The 22814-nt window shown below is 46.4% G+C and overlaps 1 protein-coding gene across 1 annotated transcript in view; it reads right to left on the reverse strand.

The window, feature by feature from the left end:
- LOC119696597 (zinc finger protein OZF-like) overlaps nt 1-22814 on the reverse strand; it is a 216142-nt gene that overhangs the window by 187127 nt on the left and 6201 nt on the right. The window lies entirely within an intron of this gene.

Here is a 22814-nt window from a genome sequence, read left to right on the forward strand (position 1 = left end):
CAAAAAAACAACTGATCTTAAAGACAAGAAGAACTTGAACAAAGAATCACTGCAAGATCAAGCAGCTAGATGTAAAAGAATATTTCCCCCTCCAATACCCAGAATGGAATCCTAATGTATCAGCAGAAGTCAAGAAATTAGCAGATTATCAAGAATAGATAGCAACAAGAGTAGAAAAAGCTATTCCAAAAACCATAAATTAGTCTGCCTTCTATTCCCTTAAGCAGGGGCCTTCCGAGACTCTGTCCGAGTTTCTAGAGCGTTTGAGGGATGCTATGTGTCGTCATACATCATTAGATCCAGAGTCTGAGATAAAGATGAATCAGCTAGTGAATCCATTTTTGGAGCAGTCTGCTGGAGATATTAGATGTAAACTTCAGAAAATCTGGGGGCTGGAAGGGAGAAACCTTGAAGTCTTGCTAGAAGAGGCATGGAGGGAATTTAGTAACCAGGAAGAAGGATATAAGCAAGGAACTAAAAAGTTGGTAGCAGTGGTACAGGAGGAAAGGCAAGGAAAATGTAATCAGGGACCACCCAGACAAGGACCACCTCGGCTGGGCAGAAACCAGTGTGCAATCTTGCCGCGCTGCTGCATCGAAATTCCTCTACTCCCCCAGCCGTGGGGAGGAGGTGGCACCGGCTAGCCGTGAGCACTGCAGCAGCTAGCAGCGGGGGGCACTACCCTGATGTGCCGGGGCGTCTGGGCAGCGCCTTCGACAGGCAGAGCAGCGGTGTGGGGAGCAGCGAAGGAGAGGTGAAGCTAAGAAGAAAAGAGGGTCTCCACCAAGTGGTACAGTCCAGAGGCTTTATTGTCTCCAGGGGAGTCCACAAGGGAAGACCAGGAGAAACGAAATACACGAAATACACGGGTATATAAAGGGGGTGGCACACACACAAGGATACAATAAATTAACCAATGGGGGAAAACTAAGGAGGGGAATTGTACATAACTGACGTGGGCAATAACCAATAATACGTATGCTTGGGAGGGGCTCGGGGTCCCTGACCAATCACCCTTGGAGGAAGGGAGAAATTTCTGGAAAGAGGGGAGGGGTTTCAGGTGAAGGACAGGGCCTGGGAGGAGGGGAAAATGTAACAAATTGAACTGTTGCTAGGGAAACAGGGGTGGAGATGAGGACTTGGCAGCATTCCCAGACAGGGAAGGGACCAACTGGGAAGAAGAGGGGGAGACCAGGGCTGAACCATCAAACATATACCAACAAAGTGGGGTTCAACAATACAAAATGTGAATCAAACCCACACCACAACACAATCTGTAAAAGAACTGGTCACTGGAAAAATCAATGCCCACAATGGAGACGAGGTGACCGACAAGTGGCTGCACACGTACAAAACAACTGAGGAGGATCAGGGGATTCTACCCCAGCGGATCCAGTGGTTATAACAATGAGGCTGGGGGAAGAAGGGAAAAGGGTGGAATTTTTGGTTGATACAGGGGTCACATATTCAGTTTTAAATAAAGCTTTAGTATCTGTGGAAAATGATTATGTTGTAGTGCAGGGGGCAACTGGCCAGTCTGAAAAGGCATATTTTTGCAAACCTTTGAGGCATAAATTGGGAAAACAATGGGGTATTCATAAGTTTTTGTATATGCCCAATTCACCAAAGGCACTTTTAGGGAGAGATTTATTGGAGCAGTTACAAGCAACCATTACATTCAAAAAAGGAGAGGTTACTCTGGAGGTGAATGATCAAAAGTTGAATAATCAAAAGTACATAGAGGTATTAAGTTTAACCTTAACAGCTTTAGAAATTAAGGAGGAAACTGATGAAGAGATATTAAGTCAAGTATTTCCCAAGGTATGGGCCTCTGATGTACCAGGGAGGGCAAAAAACGCCTCCCCCATAGTCATTAAACTTAAGGAAGTGACACAACCAGTGAGAATTAAGCAGTACCCCCTAAGAAAACAAGACAGGGAAGGAATCAGCCCAAAAATTGAAAATTTTCTGCGGTTAGGGTTATTGAAAGAATGCCAATCTGATTTCAATACTCCCATTTTACCTGTTTGGAAATCTGATGGGTCATACTGGTTAGTACAGATTTGAGGGCTGTCAATAAAGTAAGAGAAGATCTGTATCTTGTGGTAGCAAATCCATATACTTTATTAACTTGTCTAACCCCTGAGCTAACCTGATTTACTGTTTTAGACCTGAAAGATACCTTCTTTTGCCTCCCTATCCATGAAGCCAGCCAGAAAATTTTTGCATTTGAATGGGAAAGCCCTAAAAGTGGGCGCAAAACCCAGCTCACATGGTCCGTGCTTCCTCAAGGCTTCAAAAATTCCCCCATGTCGCTGTTGAGGCGGTCACGACACAAAGCAGAGACCACAAGCAGTCTCAGTTGGCAAATGTTGATTATCGAACATGGTCGACCTTTTATACACTCTCTGATTGTTTATGCTTCTTCTACCCTAACTATTGGACACAATAAATCAACAGAACACCATTGGTGAAAAGTTACAGTGACTTAACTAACTTTCTAAAAATACTTCATCCAGCTGCGAAGTTCTCTTCTTATCTTTCTTCAGTTCTTTACTTCTCTTGGTCTCCTTGGTTACAGCCTTGGAGAGAGCTCTTTATCAGCTTCTTCTTGCTTCTCAGCTTCTTCTCGCTCCTTTAGCCAACAGGCTCGCTATTAGCCCCTTCCACAATTCCCCCTTTTTGTTTTTGAACTGTAAGCACAGCTGCTATTGATTTTTGCAGGGCCCTTTGTAAAAATCCAAGCAGACAGAGGAAACACAAAACAATCACAACCATCAACAAAATTAACATTCCCATTCTTAGTACAATCATTCCTGTCTTTCATCCATCTATAAGTGCTTTTAAATTTCTTAATTACTTCATTCTATGAAACTGTGAACTATAACCACCCCCAGTGCTCAAAAGGAGCTGCAGGAATACTAGAACAAAGGTTCCAAAAACCTGCATTGTCTTGGTCAGCACAAACCTAAACCACACCCTCTAATTACTATGAATGCACATTAAGACCGATGAGATACATAAATACAGCCTTAGCCAGTATCATCCACACATTCTCCTTCAGCTGCGGAACCATCCATCCTATCCTTCCTTGCCTGCACACTCCAGATAAGGTTTGACACAGCGAGCAGGAACCCCTCGAGGACCATTTTCTGTCAAAACACAAGCATAACCTCTCCCCCAGGTTATTGGCTCCACCGGCCCAGACCACATGCCTGTAATTAAATCCTTAACCCATACCTTAATATTTCTATGGAAATCTAGTTGCTTAGAATTCAGAGAAGAAAAATGGTAAAAAATTGGAGATAACTGTGAGTCAGGTAGGGGATGCAAAAAGTTTAACACATAAACAGCTTTATCTCACTTGAGGTGACTCCTGTTGCATTCCCCCTTTTTATTATTGAACCTGACGTTTAAGAAGATCATGAGCTCTTTCAATAATTGCTTGGCCCATGGGGACACGTGGAATACCTGTTGAATGCTCAATGCCCCAGGCACGAAAAACTACTTGCATTTTCTGCAAAACATATGCCGGGCCATGTTGTAGTGCACTAAATAGTTATTTAGTTGTTGACTTGCACTGGGTGATTTGAAATAGTTTATGTTATGTCAGAGGGACTGTCCCCTTTTCCCTCATATGGTATGTTCCTCATTCACCCCTCTGCCCTACACCCCTGGTGGTCTGTGCCCTTGTGACCCCTCCCCTCGCCCCTCCTCAGTGGTATCCCATGGGCTGCGGCTCTCCTTCCCTGCCCCCATTCCCTCGGGTATAAATGTTCTCTGTGACTGGGGGACGTTCTCTTTTCTACCTGGATGGTCTACACACTCTGAGTGTCCCTTTCCAACCAATAAACAGGACACTAGTCCATGTGGAAAAGAGCGCTTCTCGCCTTTTGCCTTTGTCTATGTAGATCCGTGTGGGCCAGAGTCCAGAGCTAGCCGGAGTGGATTCCACGGCCCAAACCCCACAGTTACTAAAGGGCCGTTATCTGTTTTTATGTGACATGGAACACCTAGGATAGAAAAGGCATGATAAAAATGACGAATAGCATCACGTGTTTTTTCTCCTGTGAATGCTGAAGCAACCATTGCATGAGAAAAGATAACAACCGTTTGCAGAATCAGGAAATAACGTAAAAGGCAAAAAAACCAGCACAAAGTTCAACCAATTGAGGAGATCCCTGTTGAATCATTGTGATCATCCTTTCTCCAAGCCACAGCTGCTTTTCTGGTTTTCCCGGTTACATCTGTAAAAACTGAAAAACTGTTATACCTTCCATTGGAATAGGAGAAAAAATTGTTTCCCTTCAAAAGGAATTTCTTTGGTCAGTTTTTTTTTTTTTTGCTTGTTTATTTGTTTGTTTTTTGTTTTTGTTGGGTTTTATTTGTTTGTTTGTTTCAGATGATATAGTGCTTAAATTTAGTACAACGATTGCACACAATCACTGCTTGCACTTGTACACTGTGCCCTTTTGTGCCCTCGCTGTTCACACCTATAGCATTTTGATGAAGGTCTTAGAACTTCAGCAAGAGGTGCCATTTTATGTTCCACTGAACCAACCTTCGAGCAAGCAGTAATCATTCAGGCAATGTGGGTTCCCCAGGTAAGGTGTCAATAATCTTTCTGCAGTCTGGGTTTGCATTTTCTTTAGCCAATTGTACACACAATTTGTCTCGCAAGGATTCATCATCTACCTGTTTTTCAATGGATGCAGCAAGCTTTTCCACAAATTGCAAAAATGGTTCTCTCATCCCTTGCTGTATTGTAACATATCTCTGTTTTGGAGCTGCCATTTCCATTGTTTTCATTAAAGCACTCATGCCAATTTGCTGAGCTTGTGCCAAAATTGAAGGATCCCACCTTGCCTGTAAATCTGGGTTAGCAAAAGGCCCAGTGCCCAGTAGGGTATCAACACCCACAGCATGATGAGGGTCGTGTTGAGGCAGCTGCATATTTGTTGAAGCTGTGCGCTCAGCCACTCACCTCCAAGTTTCCTGAAATACACCGTATTGCACCGGTTGGAACAAGATCGTGGCAAGATGCATGACGTCATAAGGTGCAAGCATATCTGCTTTAATTACACATATTAATTGCATTACCTCTGAGGAATTAATACCATACTGAGCCACTTTCCGTTGGAGATCTTGCACAACTTTCCAGGCAAAGACGTGATGACTGTCATCCTGCCCTGTTCCAGGAGCTGCTGTAAAAACTGGAAAAGCCATAGGGTCACAAGCAACATTTACATTAGCACCCTTCCCCTCAGATACTTTTGGAGCATCTAATCTTTCTATTATGCCCCAGTTCTTTTCTTCAGCTGCTTTCTTCCTAACAAATTCCCAAAACTGCTGAGGCCTTCGAGGAAGCAGTTACTTGACACGGGGGCAAAGTCCATGGGGCAGTAGGGCTAGAGCTATTGGAAGGTGAACTGGCAACAGTTCCTTGCCCCAACTCAGGTGTTACTGCGGGTGATTCGTCACTTGATTCGCTGTCACTGTCAGGTAACGGAGGATATGACCTTGCAAATTGTCCATGCAGTTCAGAGGGGAGCGGGGGGGGCAGATGGCTGGGCTAGAGTAGAGGGAAGCAGGGGGGCAGACGGCTGGGTTTCTCTCTCTCCTAAAGACAGTTCAGCTAACTGGCGTATTGGCGTAGTAAAAACAGGTACCATCGCGAGCTGCTGCGCAGGTGTGAGATAAAGAGGTTTAGATAAGAATACTCCAGAGCAGTTTGCCCAGAAGTTCTGGCACCTTTCCCAGAAGCCTTGGCAGCTTTCCCAGAAGTTTTGGCAGCTTGCCCAGAAGCTTTGGCAGCTTTCCCGGAAGCTTTGTTAGCCTGCCTGGTAACTTCCATGGCACCTGCACCTTCTTCAAAGATGGATTCAACAAGTTCCCCATCAGAGGCCCCGTCTGCCTCATCCCCCCCGTCAGTTTCCGTTATCAGCCCCGATTCTTCGACCGCATCCCACTCTGCTTGTTCTTGCTCTGATTTCCATTGTTTCAATGCCTCAAAAAGCGATCCCCAAGTAACAGCCAGATCGACAACACTTTTATCTCCCGCTTGGATAACTTCCCACAGTCTGTCCCCGACTTTTTTCCATGCTTTAATACCAAATGCTGTGCCAGGATCGGTGCCAAAACCTGTGATTTAGCCCACAGCAATATACTACGAAGGGCATACTCCGAAGTAAAAATTCCCTTATTTCCAACAAAACTTTCCATGTAGCTTAAACAGTCTCTTCCTCTTTAGATAAATTATTTCCCATTACTACTAGTTGGTGGCTCACCTAATTCCAGGTGTCTTGATAGGAAAAAATCAGGTCCGGACCTCCTTGTGGCTTTCACCTGCCACTCTCAGCTACACCAACGCCACCTCCCCCACTACGTCCCAGTGGGTCACGGTTGCCAATCACTAGGACCTCGTTATGGGTCCAAACCAAGTATCTCGGTAAGCGTTTTGTTTCACGTCGGTCATCACCAGATGTTGTCGAGGCGGTCGCGACACAAAGCAGAGACCACAAGTGGTCTCAGTTGGCAACTGTTTATTATCAAACATGGCCGACCTTTTATACACTCTCTGATTGTTTATGCTTCTTCTACCCTAACTATTGGACACAATAAATCAACAGAACACCATTGGTGAAAAGTTACAGTGACTTTAGTTAACTAACTTTCTAAAAATACTTCATCCAGCTGCAAAGTTCTCTTCTTATCTTTCTTCAGTTCTTTACTTCTCTTGGTCTCCTTGGTTACAGCCTTGGAGAGAGCTCTTTATCAGCTTCTTCTTGCTTCTCAGCTTCTTCTCGCTCCTTTAGCTAACAGGCCCACTGTTAGCCCCTTCCACAATTCCCCACTCTGTTTGGGGAGCAACTTGCAAAAGATCCTGGGAAGCTCCACAAGAAGAAGGAAGGCTATTGCAGTTCGTGGATGATTTCCTGATAGCCACTCAGACGAGGGAAGCCTGTGTGGCCTGTACAGTAAGCCTTTTGAATTTCCTAGGGCTCCAAGGATACAGAGTATCAAAGAAAAAGGCACAGGTAGCGAAACAGAAAGTAATCTACCTGGAGTACGAGGTCAGTGCTGGGCAACGGAGGCAAGCTCGCAAGAAAGCCATATGCCAAACCCTGAAACCCCAGACAATAAAGGAACTCCGAACCTTCTTAGGCATGGCAGGGTGGTGCCGGCTGTGGGTTTATAATTATGGACTGCTCGTCAGACCCCCCTATGCTCTTATTGCCAATGGAAACAGAGATGTCCAGTAGATAAAGGAAGCCACATGGGCCTTTCACCAGCTAAAGAGTGCCCTCATGTCAGCTCCGCTTTGGGACTCCCAGATGTAAGTAAACCCTTCTTTCTATTTTCCCATGAAAGACAGGGAATTGCCCTGGGAATATTGGCTCAGGACTTGGGTCCATACCGGAGGGCAGTTGCTTACTTCTCCAAGCAACTAGATGCAACAGCCAAAGGATGGCCAGGTTGCCTCAGAGCTGTAGCAGCAGTCATGCTGAATATTCAAGAGGCACGCAAGTTCACCCTGGGACAGAAAAGGACTGTACTAGTGTCCCACACAGTGTCCGCAATACTGGAAGTAAAGGGCGGCCACTGGCTTCCACCACAGAGGTTCCTGAAATACCAGGCCATCATGGTAGAGCAAGATGATGTAGAGATAGTGGTAACTAATATTGTCAACCCAGCTTCTTTTCTCAGTGGGATCAAGGAGAAGCAGTACACCACGACTGCCTGGAGACCATGGAAGCTACCTACTCCAGCTGCCCAGACTTGAAGGACACTCCTTTGGACGATGCAGAGACCTGGTTCACTGATGGGAGTAGCTACATTGCCAATGGAAAGTGACATGCTGGATATGCAGTCACTACCTGCAGAAAAGTAACAGAATTCAGACCCTCACCAACAGGCACCTCTGCGCAGAAGGCCGGGATAATTGCACTGACCCGTGCCTTGGAAATGGCAAAAGGAAAGGGAATAAACATCCATACAGACTCGAGGTATGCATTCAGGCATGCATGCACATGGAGCCATCTGGAGAGAGAGGGGACTGCGGACCTCACAAGGAAAGAATATCAAACATGCACAAGAGATAATCCGGCTGCTGGAAGCAGTTCAGCTGTCTGAAAAGGTAGCAATTATGCATATTGAGGCACACCAGAGAGTGAGCTCAGAATTGGAGGAAGGAAATGAGCTGGTGGATGGAGAGGCAAAAAGCAGCAAAAGGTGAGGTAATTATGGACAGATTTCCCTTGAAGGGGTAAGCTAGAATATAATAATAATAATACTAATCAAAAGAGACATACAACCATGAGGGGTTACCTACCATTGAAAGGGAGCTGCTAATCCCTTCCCATTTGTGTGGTCACTAGTAAGGGAAGAGCACCAGGGGCCTAACTACTTAAAAGCGTTTATCAAGTGTGGCTCCTTTCCCAGAATGACCGAGGCTGCCAGTATTACAGAGCACATAGAAATGAAGTGTTGACTTTTAAGTAGTTGTTCCCACAGGCTTTCTAGAACACATACTTGATTGAAAGAATCGTTGCCAGGAATTTATATGCTACTCTTACTCAGGTAAACTGACAGTGAGATCCTTGCCTCCAGACTAACCCCAAAAATACCCTCAGGCTGAAACTTGGTCAGACTGGGAGGGGCCATGGGCCTGGACAGCAGTGGCAAATTGACTTTCAGAACTCCCAAGGACGGGGGGGGTATCGGTATTTATTATTACTAACAGATACATTTTCAGGGTGGCCAGAAGCATTCCCCACCAGAATTGTCAAAGCTCGAGAGGTGACCAGGGTATTATTACAAGAAATAATACCACGCTTCAGAATTCCAGCCACAATATCCTCGAATAAAGGATCACATTTCATTTCCAAAATAGTACAACACATTAGCAGCCACCTGGGCATAGATTGGGAACTACACACTCCATACCGCCCCAATCGAGTGGCCAGATGGAGAAAATTAAGCAGCAGATTGTAAGGCTGGTGCAGGAAGTTAATCTGCCCTGGCCCCAAGCTCTTCCACTGGCACTGTTGCGAATTCGAACTAAGCCTCGGACTAAAGAAAAGCTGAGTCCATTTTGAAATGCTTTATGGAAGACCATATGGAACACAAAAGGGAACATCCACCCACATTGGGGAGGTAACACTGGCCACCTACATGGTGGCTTTAAGCAAACAGCTCAGAGAAATTGAGAAACACGTGGCTGGAACTCGGAACAGGGAGCTAGAGGGGCCAGTACCTAACATACAGCCTGGGGATTATGTATATGTTAAGTCTCTTACAGAAAAGACTTTGAAACCACAGTGGGAGGGAACATTCCAGGTGCTTCTCACCACCTTCACCGCAATCATGATCAAGGAGCAGAATGCCTGGATCCACCACTCTCGAGTAAAGAAGGTCCCAGAAGCCCCTTGGAGAGTGACACCAGGAGACAATGAACTGAGACTAGAACTTACTTGGGCAAAACGAGTATATTGCAGCCAGGTAGTTCGTAATTTCATTTACAGAATTGTTTTGTATATAATTATAACTGGAGTCTTAGAATTAGAGAGTACCTCTATCCAAAGCGATGCTGAATGGTCTTGGTCCCAGGCTTTTAATCAGTATACTGGATCCATGGGAGAACCTTCTGAGATAAAATATTTAAACCTATCCACTGTGGTAAATCCAGGGGAATCAGGTATATGAGGAGCAGGAGTGGCAGGAATGAGAACTGTGGACACTTCAAGGGATCAGAGAAGAAATCAAGGTAGGGTGCCGGGTGGTCAATGGGATGGCTCATAAGAGACCAGATGCAATTAGTGTCTCAACCTCTCCTGTACACAGGCACCAGGAATTTTGTGATAGCCCAAGCGAACAAGACTGTTGGTGTAATTTTACCTTAATACAGCCTGTAGAAGTGACTTGCCTTTGGGCTCCTGACGCTATCAGGCTCTCATTTAAATTTAAAATAGATACTTAGATACCTTTTACAATGGCAGGACCTTATACAACTCACACCAGGACTCAAGCAGTTCAGACCCAACCCAAACTTAAACCTGAAGTGTATGAAATAGGCCCATACGTAGTGAGTATATAGGTGAATATAGGTGAATATAGGTGAACAACAACTGTTGTTCAATCCAGAATGGCCTCTCAAATGTGTTGAATTGCTAATGCAAATGAACATCTCAAAAATCCAACCAGCCTGCTCCTCTTTCCTAAGAACATCCTTTGAGGGCTGAACAACATGGTTACAAAGACAAGTACACCTCAGGAGCAGAATAAGAAAGGATCTAACTGGGATATTAGGGACAGGATTGGGAGTTTTAAATGGAATTGATTCAGAAATACTGATGAATAAGCTGGCCACTACAGCAGGTGGCCTAGTAAAACTGAAGCAGCCTTTACAGTCATCTCTATTGGCATTAGGAACCAGCCAGTGGCAGATTTCAAAAGCACTGCCGAAGTGGGAAAAGGCCAGGGACCAAGACCACAAGCTAATAATAGAAGCACTCGGTACAGTTCAAGATAATGTGTCTTTAGATTTGAGTTGTACACAAGCACAGTTATGGATGCAGGCAACAGCAGCTTTGATCACACAGAAAGGGGGTGAAGATAATTTTCCAGCTGAAATTCAGAAGGTTGTCTGAGATAATGCTATTGATTTTGAAAGAAAGTTTCAATCCTGGTGGACTATGGTAAATTTCACCCATGATCCTGCTTTTAATGTGGCCACTGCCTTTGTGCTTACTATAGGTAATGCCACCCTTCAGAACATAAGGTGTGGGCACGAAAGGTGAATGAAAAGTGGCAAACAGTAAACTTAGAATCTTGTATTACAAGGGAACAATTAGGATTCATTTGTGAAAGCAATACTATTAATGCTCAAGATGTGTGTCCAGACACTGAACAAAGTATTTGCCATTTTGAGATTCATCCAGTCACTGATCAGAAAACTGTGCTTGTATATACTGGTAAAGGTTGTGTGTGCTTTAAGAATTGCTTGTGCTATTGTAAAAATTGATAACAACGATGTTATTTTGTCTAGTAGAAATCATTCTAATTTTTGTATTTGTAATTTTGTTAGGATTATCGGGTGTGATTTTTCGTACTTGGCCCAATTGACATCCCACCAGTTGATTAAAACCAATTACACAATGTGTTACAGACTATCACCTACTCCTATTGTAATGGACCTCACATTGGTGAAACAATTAATTAAACACCAAGACCTACTGGAAATCTTGAAGAAAATCCTAGAAAACTGAGAGAAAACCCTAATTACTGTCTAACATGATACAGAAGAAATAACCAGAACTCTGCAAAGAATAAAACAAAATGCAGATCATCACTGGTGGGATGTAATATTTGGGTGGTCACCAACTGCAAATGGAATCTTTAATAAGTTGTGTCATCCCATTGTAGTTTTGTTAATATTAGAATAAGTTAAGGGTTATCTTTCATATTGCTAATTTGAAACTGGAGAATACTAGAGAGAGTAGCTGTGTTAACCTCCTTATCAAACGTACATGGTAATGCATTAAGAGACGCTTATTGTCATAGGAATTTGCATTAAGTAAAAGAATTTACTTATTCTGTTTAGGAAAGGGGGGGAATGAGACAGAGTGGAAATTTTCCAGAGTAGAAATCCATTTTGATTTAGGTGAAGTGTACATCTTTGAGTTAAGTCTGTAGCTTGCTGTTTAGCCTGTTCTTGCCTATACTCAGAAGGACTGCTTCAGCCAAAGAACAAGAGATAAAGGGGGAAGGGAGGGCAGACAGAGCAGGGCAGCCTGACCCAGGAATTCTTTCTGACAAAGAAGAATTAGTGGCAAGTGTCACGCGAAATCAGTGGAATGAATATGTATGAACCAATTGTTAAATTGAATGTGTATGTATTTGAGAGGGAGATAAAAAAGGATCTGGAGTTCCCAGTGGTACGCATGTCATGTTAGGGGAATGATTCCCACATGCGTCCAGCGCTGTAATAAACATTCTGGCTTTACAACTTTCACAAAAGTTGTGGAGTTTGTTTCTGTAAAACAGTTCCCTGGGGCCATGGACCCTCCTCGACAGCTCTGTGGACATTCTCCCCATGTCAGGTGACCATACATCTGAGAGAACACAGGCGGTTCTGGCAAGAAGTCCAAGCTAAGGTCGAGGAAATGGTTGATTGTGCCTTCGTGCAGCGTCTGCTGGATTGCGGAGATGGCTCCTCGGGCCCTGCTGATGCTGCAGGTGACGCAGTGTTGGGTGGTGTTGAGCTGACTCCCAGTCAGGCATCCGCTTCTGTCCTTGTGGGGCCCACGGGACGGGACTTAGAAGGTGCTGCCACCTTACCAGGGGGTTGCCAGGCTTTCCCTGTGCTTAGGGGTGTTACTCATAACATCTATCAACTTTTATCGTGGAAAGCTATGATGGAACTCCGTGGTAAGGTCGGACAATATGGTCTGGGGTCTGTTGAAATCATGCAGCTGCTTCGAGTGCTTGCTGCTAATTTGCTGACACCTTAAGACATCCGCAGTTTGGCTCGTATTCTTTTTCCTCCTGTAGAATTCAACATTATTGAGTCTAACTGGGCTCGGTTAGCAGCCAGGGCAGTGGAGCAGAATGCTACTCTGGGTCTGCAGGATCCCAGGCTGATTGGCACTGATGTGCTGTTGGGCACAGGCAATTAAGCTGGGCCTAATGGGCAAGTTGGCTTTGATCCCCTTATGCTTGACCAGCGCCAGACAATAGACATGGCACTGTTGGTTCAGACCATAGAAATGACAGCTCCATAGCAGCTGTTTGTGACCATTGTCCATTTCCTAAAATTTGCAGGGAGGCTGACTGCCTCTGTGGAGAAGCAAGTGGCAGATCCTGAGGCAAGGAGGCTTGTGCTTACACACCTTGCAAGAAGTAACTGCAATGCTGATTGTAGGAGAATCATAGAGGCTCTTCCTGGTGATCCTTCTGTATCCTAGATGGCAGAGGCCTGTGCAAAGATAGGCACCTCAGGTCATAAGATGGCTGCCTTGGCTGCTGCTGTGCAACCTGCTGTGGCTACTGCTGTGGAGCCGGTCTGGACAGTGCCGCAGGGCAGGCAGTGACAGCAGGGAAATGCTCAGGCCAGCAAGAAACAGGGAAAGAAGGCACAGAAGGTCACAACTCCCTTCTTTTTGTGTGGTCGGTGTGGAAGGCCAAACCATACTGCAAATGTCTGTAAGGTGACTGTTCATGCTAATGGCCAGGCTTTGCCAGGCTCAGGAAACAGGAAGCGGAGCGCGAAGGGGAGACACGCCCAGACACAAACTTCTCTCCAAGCCCCAGAGCCGATGGAAGTCTGCTTTGCTGGCTTGCAGCCAGCACCAACAGCTCAGTAGGTGCTGATGTCTGCACCGCAGCAACAGTTGTCTTAGATTCTTGCAAAATACACAAGGTCCCCCTGGATGCCTTTGGTCCCTTGGGTGAGGGCATGAGTGCTCTCCTGATGGGGAGATCCAGTGCCACCCTTCAGGGCATCATTGTGCACCTGGGGCTCATTGATGCAGATTTCTCAGGGCAGATTTGTGCCATGGTCTCCACACCCACCCCCCCATCACTATCCCAAAAGGGATGTGGATTGCTCAACTCGTGCCTTTTAAGTCCTCTGTTCTCAGGACATTTGACTGGTTGTGAGGAGACGGCGACTTTGAATACACTGGGCCACCTAGAGTTCACTGGACTACTGTCCTGACCAAAGATCATCCCAAATGCTGCGTACCCTATCCATTCCTGGTGTGACACAGCCAGAGATCCACCTCTGCAGGCTTCTTGACAGTGGTGAAGACATCACAGTTCTCTCCCTTGCCACCTGGCCCTTGGAGTAGCCTTTGATCTGGTGGAGACACCTGTTGGGTGGGAGGGATGGCGCAATGCTACGTGAGGCAGCGGCCCGTGCTGGTTGCGAAGCCAGAGGGACAGACGGCCTTGATTTGGCCTCATGTTACTTCTACTCCTGCTAACCTCTGGGGAAAGGACATTCTGTCCGCATGGGGGATGCACATCGGACGGATTTTTGAAGGAGGCCACTGTGATGAAGGCCACAGAGTGTCCTACCTATCATATACGGTGGCTGGCAGACAAACCCATCTGGGAGAACCAGTGGCCCCTCCCTCAAGACAAATTAGTCGCCCTTTGAAATCTGGTACAGGAGCAGTTGGATCAGGGTCATCCGGAGCCTTCTACCAGTCCCTGAAACACTCCTGTCTTCTGCATCAAGAAAAAATCTGGGAGATGGAGGTTGTTACAAGACCTCTGAAAGGTCAGTGCCATGATAAAAAGCATGAGAATGTTGCAGGCGGGAAGCATGCCATTGCCTACCATGTTTCCCGCAGACTGGCCGGTCCTCATTGTGGATTTGAAGGATTGTTTTTGTACAATTCCTTTGCATCCCGATGACAGGCCGAAATTTGCCTTCTCGGTGCCAGCAATTAACAACGCTGAGCCCACACAGAGATATCAATGGAGGTCTTTGCCCCAGAGCATGAGGAATTCCCCGGCCATATGCCAATGGTACGTGGCCCGTGCCTTGTCTGGAGTTCGCAAGCAGTTTCCTGATGTGCGTCTGTATCATTATATGGACGACATTTTGGTGGCTGCGTCCACCCAGGATTCAGCCTCGGTTGCTCAATGCTTTGGGTGCTCATGGGCTGCAGGTGGCTCCAGAAAAGGTTCAACAACAACTGCTTTGGAAGTATATGGGGGTCAAAATTCTGGAACTGACAATCCAACACCAGGAGGTGCAATTTGTGCATTCTGTGAGGATACTGAATGATGTTTAGAAGTTAGTAGGTGTCATCACTTGGTTACGTCCGTATTTGAGACTGACCAATGCACAGCTGTCTCCTCTGTATGATTTGTTGAAAGGAGACTCTGATCTAAAGTCACCTCGCACATTGACCCCTGAGGCACATCAGGTGCTGGAAGAGGTTCAGTGAGCTGTTCCTGCTTGCCAGGTTCATCGCATTGATCCCTCCGTTGATGTCACTGTGTTCATTACCACTCCAGACTTGCATCCCACAGACATCATTGGCCAATGGAGTGACAAATGGTTTGATTCCTTGCACATCTTGGGGTGGGTCTTCCTGCTCCATCAGCCACAGAAGATGGAAATTGCATTGTTTGAGCTGATTGCTTGCTTGATAATCAAATGCCAGCAAAAGTGTTTGCAATTGATGGGTGCAGATCCCACAAAGATCATACTCCCGGTACAGAGGGAGGATTTTGACTGGAGCTTTGCAAACAGTGTGTCCCTGCAAAGTGCTCTTGGAAACTTTTCAGGGCAGATCACTTATCATCTGCCCAGCCATAGGCTACTGCATATGGCAAAATTCACACAAACCTCTTTGCAGCCCAAAAATAATCAGGAACCCGTGCAGGGACTCACCGTCTTCACTGACGGTTCCGGGAAAACAGGGAAGGCATTGTTACTTGGAGGGACGGATCTGAGCGGCAGGTTCTGGGACGTCATGAGGATGGGTCAGCCCAATTGGTTGAATTGAGGGCTTCTGTCATGGCATTTGAGAAATTTTCCCAGGAACCTTTCAATTTGGTCATGGATTCTGCCTATGTGGCTGACACTGCACAGCAGTTGGGTCATTCGGTTTTGAAGGAGGTCAGTAATCCTGCCTTGTTTCATTTACTGAACACCTTGTGGTGTGCCATGCAGGCTCGGGCTCATCCTTTCTATGTTCTGCATGTGAGGAGTCACACCAGTTTGCCAGGCTTTATAGTGGAAGGTAACGCAAGGGCTGACAAGTTGGCTAACCCAGCGTGGGTAGCACCTCAGCCTGACGCACCCGCACAGGCCAAGGCATCGCATGGGTTTTTCCACCAGAACGCACATACCCTGCAGAAGCAGTTTCACCTGACACCAACTGAGGCTCGTGACATTGTTGAGTCGTGTGACGACTGCCATGCACTTGCTCCACCTTTGCCGGCAGGGATAAACCCCAGAGGCCTTAGGGCCTTGGAGCTTTGGCAGACCGATGTCACCCAGATTGCCGAGTTTGGCCAGCTCAAGTATGTGCATGACATTGTGGACACGTTCTCCTCTGCGATGTGGGCTTCTGCTCACACTGGGGAGAAGGCCCGTGATGTCCTTGCCCACTGGAGGCAGGCCTTTGCCGTTCTGGGCATACCTTCTGCTGTGAAGACTGACAATGGTACTGCTTACGCATCGCAGAAGGTGTGGCAGTTCCTGCAGTTGTGGGGTGTCTCACACAAGTTTGGTATCCCTCATTCTCCAACTGGTCAAGCTATTGTAGAACGCGCTCATGGTACTCTGAAGCGGGTTCTTCAAAAACAAAAATGGGGAATGCAGGGTGAAACGCCACACAGTTGGTTGGCAAAAGCTTTGTACACCATCAATCATCTTACTGTGATGCAGAATTCAAATAATCCTGTCATTTTGAATCATCACCTTTCGTTGCAGGCTCTGGACGAGACACATCAGCCTCGAGTGAAGTTTCGGGTGTGGAATTTAGTCATCCAACAGTGGGAAGGTCCCTATGACCTTATCGTTTCGGGACGCGGGTATGCGTGCGTATCCACAGATACTGGGGTACGCTGGGTACCTTTGAAGTGTGTTCATCCTGACCTGCAACTGCAGAGACAGAATCCGGCCGACAGGCAAAATGGAAACCATGACCAAACTGAAAGTCATCAAGTGGATGAATCACTGAGTGATGATTCAGATGCAGACAATGCGAGTGATCACTCTGATGATTCCTCCATGAGTGGACACTGAACATAGTTCATTTTTTCCATTTCATGTTGTCAATTTTTTCTTTTTCTTTTTAAATGGAAAAAGGGTGAGATGTTGCCCTGTTCTTATAAGTTCTTCTTAAACTTCCGATGTTTACCTTCTTGTAATGGAGTTTGTCACACACTTTCGTGTAAATAATTATTGGTTTTATATTCCTCTTTGGAGGAGGAGAAATTTGATGGATTGTTGGTTTGTGCAGTGTCATTGGAGAGGTGGCAATTTCATCCCCCAGTCCACTGTCACTTTTGTAAGCCTATAAATATTGGAGTCAAAAAATAAACTTCCCTTCTTCTTACCTTTGCGTTCCAGTGTCCGCGTAGTTTTATTTTGTCTCCTATTGCGACAGCTCCTCCCTCTGAGTGGAGCATCTCACAATGGGATGATGACATTTTTATCAGTCATGCAGTGACACTCGATGGTCCATTAACAGAAGATATCTCCCAGAGGGAGGATTGGTTGTGGAAGAGAGAAAGTAAATTAACAGAGGATAACTGCCCCACCTTCAACAGTTGGTAACTGAAAACACACGCAGCTAAACCTGAGACACATTCTTATTTGTGCCCGGGAAGAGACTCACCTTAACGTAGTTCTTTCCAAGATCATCAAGACAATTGAGGAAGCTGGATTTGAAATCTGGGAGGACAAAATCAAACACACCTGCCCTTGCATTTACCTGGGACTTTGAATCCATTAATGGACCATTGTACCCCTGCAGCTTTCTATCAAGGACAACCCCAGGACCCTCTGCTGTTGTGATGTGTTTTGTTTTATTAATATGATCATTGTTTGATTTGTAATCTCCTTGTGCTGCCCTTTGGTTTCTGCCCTTTTTCCAGAACTTCCTTTACTCCTCCTGGCAGGAAATGCCATTCCCTTCCTAAAAACTGCCTTCTCAAGAAACTCCTCTGTCAGTTTAGCATTTCTCTTAACTGTCCTTTTCCCTTGGGATTCTTCATTGGTGGAGATCTGAATGCCCGCCTTGTATGTTATCTCAAGTTCTCCTTATTTGTTGAATTCTGTATCCTCTGCTGTGACCCTCCCCCGGTATATAAGCTATTGTCTGCTCCCGAGTTCAGGGTCCTGGAGAAGCCAAAAGGGGAGTGGTAATATCAAGTAAAAGTACCCCAGGAGCTGTGACTGCTGCTTCTGTTTTTGCACTGTGCCCTCCCCGGCAGCTGGGAAATCAGCGGAGCAGAGAGGGGCTGTGGCTGCCTGTAACCATCTAGCTGGGACAAGCTACACCCTGCGATCTTCACCAGCTCTGCGGATCCATCAACTGGTTGCGTCCATTGCTGGTGATTACAATGAAGACCTTGCCCCGCTCTTCTGCCTCCTTTGCAGCAACAAGAATCTTGATTCCCCAAGGAGCATCACCTCAGAGGCCCAGGAATCCATCAAAAAAGTGCAAGAAGCCCTCTCCTCCTGACAAGCTCATTTAATGTATCTGATGCTTCCCTTCAGACTCAGAATTCTGGGTAAATCGCCCAGATTCCACGCACTAATATTCCATTGGGACACACAACTGAGTCATCCAATCCTCATAATCAAGTTGGTCTTTCTCCACTATCACCCGACCAAAACAATCACCACTCCACACGTACTCAAGGCACAACTAATTGTTAAAGCTGGAGCATGCTTCCACACCCTTGCTGGGTGTGACTTCACATGCATGTATGTGCCATTGAAAACCAGAGGTCTGGACAATTTGCTGCAGACAAACATCTTCAACTCACCCTGGATAGCTACAAACACCTTCAACTCACCCTGGATAGCTACCCAGGCCAAATTTCCATCCACCCATCAAGTCATAAGCTGTTCAATTCAGTTTTTAATTTGATCCCAAAACTAATCCAAAATAGAAAACCTCTAAAGGCATTGACAATTTTCACAGACGGCTCAGGAACAACGCACAAATCAGTGATGACTGGGAGGGATCCTCTGAGGCAGAAGTGGGAATCTGACGTCCAAATTTTTGAGGGATCCCCTCAAATTGCTGAACTTGCTGCTTTCATCAGAGCCTTTGAGAGGTGTTGTGGTGCATTTTTAGGTTTCATGGACTGCTCTGTATCTCCCTTATTCCCCACAGTTAATGGTTTATCCCTGAAATTGTAACCTCCCCCTGAGTTATCTGTCTCACCTAGCCCTGCCCATTGCTCTCAAATGTTCTGTGTCAACCCTGCCTCGGCCCAGCCCATGCATGTCAATCCCCCTTAATACCAACCCCTTGTTCCAGCAAGTTCCCTGCCAATCTCTCTTTGTACCACCCCCAGCTTGGACCTCCCCTTTGGAAATCCCCTAATCCTCCACGCCCCATTGGACTATGTGACCCATTCTCCTCCCCTCATCTCTCTCATTGGTTGATACACTGTAAGACCTCGCCTTTTGCTCCTCCCCAAGACATCCCTAATTGGTTGAAGCTTTGTACCCTCCCCTTGAACCTCCCCTGTTTAAAGGCCCCTGCAAATGCGTGATTGGGGCTCTTTGGCTCTTCATCCTTGGATTTTCCCTTGAATAAACCTTTCCCTGGAGCCCAGACCTAGAGCCTGCTCCTCACCCTTGCCTCCACACTCTGCACCTGTTTCATCCAAGAGCCGTAGAGCTTTTGCTCTAAGCCACACCCAAGATCACCCTGCTTCTGGGGTGTGTCCCACTCTCAGCGTGGTGCCATGGGGTGATGGAGCTAGCTGTGAGACTCCGACACCAGGTCAGAGAGGTTCCAAGAACCTCTTAATTTAGTCACTGATTCGGCCTATGTTGCTGGAGTAGCTATGAGGGAAGAACATTTGTAATTAAGGGAAGTGACAAACTCAAATTTGTACGAGTTGCTTTTTGGAATTAATATACCTCCTGTCCCACTGAAAGCACGTGTTTCACATTAGGCATGTGAGGTCACACACTCACCTCCCAGGACCCATCGCAGACGGCAACCGTAGAGCAGATGCCCTGGTCATGCCTGTGCACCATACCAACGTGCCAGATATTTTTTCACAGGCCAAACTAAGCCATGATTTCTTTTATCAAAACATTGCTGCTTTAATGCCAATGCTCAGACTACCTTGGGATCAAGCCAGGGATATTCTCAGGTGCAGTCTTTGCCTCAGCCCATGCAGGAGAAAGTGCCAAAGAAACCATCAGGCACTTTCTCCTTGCGTTTCCCACCTTGGGTGTCCCTGAAGGGGTTAAAACAGACAATGGTCCGGCTTATACCTCTCACAAGCTCAAAGACTTCTTCAATCAGTGGGGAGTAAAGCACAATACGAACATACCTCATTCTCCCACTGGTCAAGCCATCATTGAAAGAGACCATTCCACCCTTAAATGAGTCCTTGATCAGCAATGGGAAGGGAGAGAGACAACCTCTCCAACTGAGAGGCTCTGTAAGGCTCTTTATACAATAAATTTTTTGAACAGCTCGTTCACAGAGCCAATTACCCCTCTCTCTCCTCTGGCACTTTTCCAAATTGATCCAAGAAAAACTAGTAGAAAAACCACCAGTGCTGATCAAGAACCCAGACACCCAACAAATTTCTGGCCCTTTCCCTTTTAATAACTTGGGGAAGAGGGTCTGCCTGTATCTCAACACCATCAGGACCCAGGTGGCTCCCAGGGAAATTTCTAAAACCTCTTCTTACCCCAACAAATATACGAGTGGCAAACACTCCTGAGACCAACACAGAAGACCCAAAAGATGAGACCAGCTCTGCGTGGAGACGGAGACGGTACAAATCCTCCAGACAAAATCCACCCACCTGTCCCACACAAGAAGCAGGACCAGAGCTGGACATGGACATGTCACCCACAATGGACAAACCACAGAATAAATAAGTCACACTCCTCCTCTCCCCTTACTAACATTCTACTAACATCCCCCCACAGTCCACTCACTAACATCCTACTAACATCCTCCCAACATCCTCCCATATACTTTCCCGTTCCCAGTTACAACAGTTACCATCCCCCCTTCTGTATTTTAATTTTCCCCACAGCCATGCATTTTATTTTACCTTATTACTATTCTCCTTTCCTGATTTCTTATTAAATAAAGAAGGGAGATAGAAGAAGAGAAGGGAAGATAAGGCACCAACCTTGCCCACCCTAAATGTGACAATTTTTAAAATCACTCTTTTAAGCCTTACAGAAAGCACCTACCCTGACACCATGCACCACAATGAGAGCCACCGCCTACCTGGCCTCAGTCCTCCTGGTCTTCTGGATGCTCCCATCACCACCAACCATCGACGCGTGGATGGCGGCACATCCCAAAGAAAAATCTGACAGGCTGTGCTGCCTCAGCCTATCCTCCTACAGCAAGGGCATCCATGCCAAAATCCAGAAGATCCAGGACCAAGTAAAAGAACTTAAAGCTGAAACGGCCCCCGACTGGTAAAAGGACCTCTTTGGACATTGGGGCCTCAAGGGATGGCTTGCGTCCATTTTAAAGTATTATGGGTGCTTTTGATTGTTTTTATTGGTTTATGTTTATTAAGCTGTTTTAAATGTTTAATTTTAAAATCCTCGGAAGACGCCTTTTTATTAAATAAAGAAGGGGGAGTTGTGGAGGCCGGTGGGCCTACAGAACAAAGGTCCATTATAACCCCTTGGACGGAGAGATCCTAAGTTGGAGAAATCTCCCCTGTTCAGGGCGACTGAGCAGAGCCTCTCCCAGGATGCTTTGTTGTATATGTAAATGTACCCAGTTCTACCTCCCTGGTTGGCCCCAGGCCTCTCCACCCCTTTTTCCTTACCTGTATATGCCTTAGAATGTTCTCCCTTCCCTGCTTACCCATTGGCCCCATATTGCCACCGTGTCCCGCCCCCTTTATCCTATTGGCTGCCACCCCTTTTCCCACCTCTGCACCGCCCTCAGCCCTCAGCCCACGGGCCCTGATGCTCTTGCTACGCCCCCCTTGTCCCCTATATTTAAATCCTCCACTGTTCTTTTGTCAATGTTGCTGGATCCCTTCATGTGTGGCTGCAATAAACCTCCTCCTCGGAACTCCACACAAAGACCCTTCCTACTTCTTTGTTGTTGGTGATTCTGCAAGAGAAGTGTGTGCTGCAGTGATTGTGTGTGTGTGTGTGTCTGTGCCACCAAGTGGCTTCATTACTGCAGATGCTTCTGGAACGTCACGGCATCGCTGCCTCTTGCTCCACCGCCAATGGGCTGGTGGCTTGCGACAAGCATCAAAAATGGCATACTGAGTTTGGGTCAATAATAAGTTCACCAGTCCCTTTGAATCATGAGGAGTCATAAGATGAGTTGACAATGTAGACTGTAAAAGATTAGCAAAATAGGGAGACCCCAGCCTGTGTTCTGTAGCCGTGCAGCGTAGTTCCATAATTTCTGAATAAGTGAGGGTTTCCCACTGTGGGTTGTTTCCCCTGGCGCCGTGAAGCCTGGCTGGTACAATTATTTTCACTGTGCTATCAAAAATCCCCTCCTTAAGAGCCTTTTTCTTTAATCACACCCAGTTTTCATGAGGGTCAGGAGGGAACAGGCCAGGCTCAGCACCTGAATCTATTGGTCCTGGGCTGAAGGGGTCCCCCTCCTCCTCACTGCTAGAGCCATGGTCAGCAACACAGGCTGCTAATGACTGTGGGACAGGATGCCTTACCCTCCTCTGCCTGGGCAGATGGCTGTGGCTGTGCTTCAGTTTTAGAGGTACCAGTTTCAAGCAGGCAGGGAGAGTCAGAACAGGGTGGGGGGCAGCAGTATCCACCGAGGATACAGCCTGAGGCTGCTCTTGCTTTTTCAACGTCTCAAAAATTATTCTCCAGGACGGGAGCATACGCATTGCTGGCTTGTGTCCCACAGTAGCTAAATCATAGAGCTTAACCCCACATCATCCCAAACAGCAGGTGTAAAAATACAGGAGGCAGTGACATTGGGATGCTTAACAGCCACCCATTTAAGAATAAGTTTCAAGTCCAGCTTTGGCAAGGATTTGCCATGTTTCACATGCAAAGCAAGCATTAGTTCAAAAACGCCTCTCTCTTTGTTAGACATGCTTTGTCCCAAGTTGCC

The sequence above is a fragment of the Motacilla alba genome, unplaced genomic scaffold (assembly GCF_015832195.1).
Source record: "Motacilla alba alba isolate MOTALB_02 unplaced genomic scaffold, Motacilla_alba_V1.0_pri HiC_scaffold_34, whole genome shotgun sequence".
NCBI lineage: Eukaryota > Metazoa > Chordata > Aves > Passeriformes > Motacillidae > Motacilla > Motacilla alba.